Source organism: Octopus bimaculoides, chromosome 17 (genome assembly GCF_001194135.2).
Source record: "Octopus bimaculoides isolate UCB-OBI-ISO-001 chromosome 17, ASM119413v2, whole genome shotgun sequence".
NCBI classification, from domain to species: domain Eukaryota; kingdom Metazoa; phylum Mollusca; class Cephalopoda; order Octopoda; family Octopodidae; genus Octopus; species Octopus bimaculoides.
The window spans coordinates 41527910-41532569 of NC_068997.1; positions in this window are offsets into that span (position 1 = coordinate 41527910).

Sequence of the window (4660 nt, forward strand, 5' to 3'; positions counted from 1 at the left end):
GAGCCCGTCGTATATATGTGTGTGTATATATATATATATATATATATATATATGTATATGTATATATGTATATATGCATGTATCTATGTGTGCATATTTTTGTGTATTTGTGTTTGTCCCCTCCCCCAACATCGCTTGACAACCGATGCTGGTGTGTTTACGTCCCTGTAACTTAGCAGTTCAGCATAAGAGACCGATAGAATAAGTACTAGGCTTACAAAGAATAAGTCCTGGGGTCGATTAGCTTGACGAAAAGGCAGTGCTCCAGCATGGCCACAGTAAAATGACTGAAACAAGTAAAAGAGTAAAAGAGAGAGAGTATGAGAAGAGGACGTGATTTAGAGGTCATTTTGGTTGCTATTTCTAACAGGTTGATCGACCACATAGAGACTTGTTCATTGATTCATGGAAACAGTTGTAATTATAAATGAAAACCTCTGAAGTGTAAGTGAGACCAACATCCACTGTAGAAGTTTCCAACAAAAGAATTGGTGCTTAAATCAATACGTATCATGATGAAATACAAAGTATTTTTCCCTGCAGTCATCATGACACAGCCATGGCTGAGTGGCAAGAAGCTTGCTTCCCACTCACATGGTTCTGAGTTCAGTCCTACTGCATAACACATTAAGCAAGTGTCTTCTACTATACCCTTGGGCTGACCAAAGCCTTGTGGGTAGATTTGGTAGATGGAAACTGAAAGAAGTCCATTGTATGTGTCTGTGTGCGTGTGTGTGTGGTGTGTGTATTTGTGTGTGTGTGTGTGTGTGTGTGTCTTTGCATCTATGTTTTTCCCCCATTTCTGCTTGACAACCAGTGTTGGTTTGTTTACATCCCTATAACTTAGTTTGACAAAAGTGGCCAATAGTACTAGGCTTTAAAAAATAAGTACAGGGGTCAATTCATTTGACTAGAAGTTCTTCAAGGCCATTTCCCCCAGCATGGTTTGATATGTAGTGACAATCAGAGAAGTCAATGAATATTCCCTGGAATATAACAACTTAGTGTGGTCTTTACAAATACTACAGTAGCCAGTTGATTGAAACACTTCATTTCCTGTTGCCCCAATCCACACAGCTGGTAAAAATGAGTTAAACTGTGATAGACCGGCGTCCTGTCCAGGGAGGAATAAATACACCAGTGAAACTGGGAAACCATCTCTCTTCTCCTTATGGAGGAATGCAGACTAACCTAACTATAGTAACTAATGACATTGTGCTATCTACATAGACATTGTGCTATCTACATAGACATTGTGCTATCTACATAGACATTGTGCTATCTACATAGACATTGTGCTATCTACATAGATAGTGTGCTATCTACATAGACATTGTGCTATCTACGTCTGCATGAGATGTCTACACAACTTTGTGTGTCAACACACACTGTGTTGTATCCACTCATTATCAGAGGTCATCTACAAGCGCAGGGGTCATCTACAAGTGCAGGGGTCATATACAAGTGCAGGGGTCACCTACAAGTACAAGGGCCATCTACAAGTGCAGGGGTCATTTACAAGTGCAGAGGACATCTATATTGCATCATATCTACAAATACTGTGTCATGTCTACAAATGCTGTGTCACGTCTACCACTTTTGAAGTCTCTACAGGCACTATGTATACTCTGTCTACATTCATTATATCAAGACTACATATGCTGCCACAAAGATATCCATAGACATTAATCGGCCGGCATTCATGGATAAGGCACAACAGCCTACTCAGTAATAAAATAGATATTTGTCCATTTTAGACAGAAGACAGCTATAGGTCAGAAATAGCTTCAAAATAAATAAATCTTATATTTAACTTATGAATAGAAGAGAAAAATACTGGAAATGAAGTTAGACATTATTTATTTCCTTCTTCTAAGTAATCCATTATTATTATTATTGCAAAGTAATGTTGTTGTTGTTGGCGTTGGTATCATCATCATCATCATCATCATCATTATTGTTACTATTATTGTTATTATTATTAAAAACACTTAGATTCTCATAATTTTCGGTGTTAATAAAACAAATACCAGAAACATAAATATATTGGTTCTATTAACTATAAATACTATTAGAAAATATTAACCTTGTTACTTATCTTATCAGAAACAATCATAAAAGATAGCTTTTATTTGGTGTATATCTATCTATCTATCTATCTACACACACACACACACACACACACACATAGAGAGAGTGGGGGGAGAATGAGATAGTAGATATACATATAGACATACAGATATGTATATATATATGTGTGTGTGTGTGTGTGTGTGTGTGTGTGTGTGTGTGTGTGTGCGTGTGTGTATACACACATATATATGTATGTGTGTGTGCGTGTATATATATATATATATATATATACAATATGCATATACATATATATTATCATTTATCATCATCTTTTAATGTCTTTTAGTGTTTTAGACTGCATATATATATATATATATATATATATATATATATACACTCATACAAACATATATATATATATATATATAGACAGAGAGAGTGATACAATACACACGCATATATATATACATTTATATACACACACATACATATTTATACATACACACATTTCTATTTATCATTAATTCATTAATTTAAGTTAACATTTTCTGCAATATTCTGCACCAAAGCTTTTTATCAAATATCCAAAAGAGGTACAGAACACACACACACACACACACACACACACACACACACACACACACATATAGGAGGAGAGAGAGAGTAAAAGAAAGGAGTAAGAGATATGTTTTGGCCAATCTTACAAACAAGAAAATTTATCTTAAATATATGGCATTCATAGCAAAAGAAGAAGAAAGAGAGGGGAGGAGGAGTATTTGAAGCATTTGACAAAAATAGGAGATAAAGATGTATAAAGAGGAGAACTGGAAGTTTCTCTGGGACAAACTACTGAGAGCCACAGACCAAATCTGTGGCTGGTGCAAAGATCCAACCACTTGTGGTGGTTGAACAGTGAAGCTGGCAGGTGCCATAAAAGTGAAAGAATGCTTAGCAGGGTTGAAAGAAGTAGAGTAACATAGGATTATATCAAGTAGCTAGAAGAGAAGGTAGGTGACAGATATATTTAGTAAGAGAAAAAGCAGAAATGAAGAGGTTTGCCAATGTTTTACACAATGAGAATCAGAAGTTCGAGGGATCCTGGATTACGAGACAGTGAGTCAGAAAAAATTGAGAAGTTGTGGGAGAGAAGTATGAATGGATAGATGGAAAGAAGTATGGAAGTCCTGTTAGGAAAGGTTATTAAGTGTAGAGAATTCATGGATAAAAAGGTCACTCTTAATAGGCACCCAATAGAGAGAGCAACTAGCCTAGAAAACAGCAGTGTGAAAGGTAAAGCAATTCAGCATATGAAGGCAGGGAAAGCCCTTGATTCATCAAAACTCACGACTGAGAAGAAGCTGAAGATATCTGGTGGAGTAAATTAGGTTGTATAGGAAAGTGTTATACCTAACAACTGGTGTAGCAACATTATAACCATTTACAAAGGTAAAGGTGTGTTAGACAGAAGTAATTACAGCAGACAAGGTTACGATAGTTATGGAAAGTGTTATGGCCTACATTATTTACATTTGACGACAACACAACAACAACGATGACAACAACAACAACAACAACAGAAGAAGAAGAAGACGATCGAAAAATACTTTGAGAATGAGAACCCAGGTTTGAAATTTCCCCAAAACACTGTCAAATGTAAATAAATATAGAACTGTGTCATGGCCTAATTAATTAGGAAAAGATTAAGGTTAGATGAGATGCAGTTTTGTTTCATAGCATTGAGAAACACAACTGATGGCTTCTTTCTAGTAAGACAACTGCTGAAGAAGTATTAGCTAAGGGTGAGCTGTTGTATTTAGCATTTATCAACCTGACAAAAAACCTTTGACAGAATCCCTTCTTGTGATCTGGTGGTCCCTGAAGAAGCTACAGGTAGATAAATGGCTTGTAAGAGTCATACAGGGCTGTTGTTAGTAACATGAGAATTAGCAATTGGTACAACAACAAATTTTGTATACATGTAGGAGTTCACCAGGGTCTAATTCTAGATCTCCCTCTGTTCATCATAGTCCTCCAAGCCATAGCAGAGAATTTTATAACTGGTTGATTTTGGAAACTTCTATACATACATACATCCTTCTTACTTTAACATCTTTCTAACAAAAGCAACATTCTCCCAACCTGGGGACTGCAATAGAGCTGGTGGCATGAGTAAATCACCCAGCACACAACGATGAAATGGCTTGTATTGGGAAGGACATCCAGCCGTAGAAACCATGCCAAACAATTTACATGAGCACAATGCAGTCCTTTGCCTCATCAGATCCTTCTCAAACCATCCCTCCCATGCAAGAATGGAACAAGGACAGCAAATGATGATGATGATGATGATTATACACACACACTCTCTCTCACACACACACACACACACACACATACGACACAGAGAGAGAGACAAAGTGAGGAAGATAGAAAGAAAGACAGAGAGACAGACTGAGTAGTGAGAACATGTATATATTTTCATAAATATAAAACATCAGCATTGAATTGTTTCATATCTAAAGCTTGAACATGCATTGTTGTATATATATTCAAATTCATGTTTATATATTTATATATATATATATAT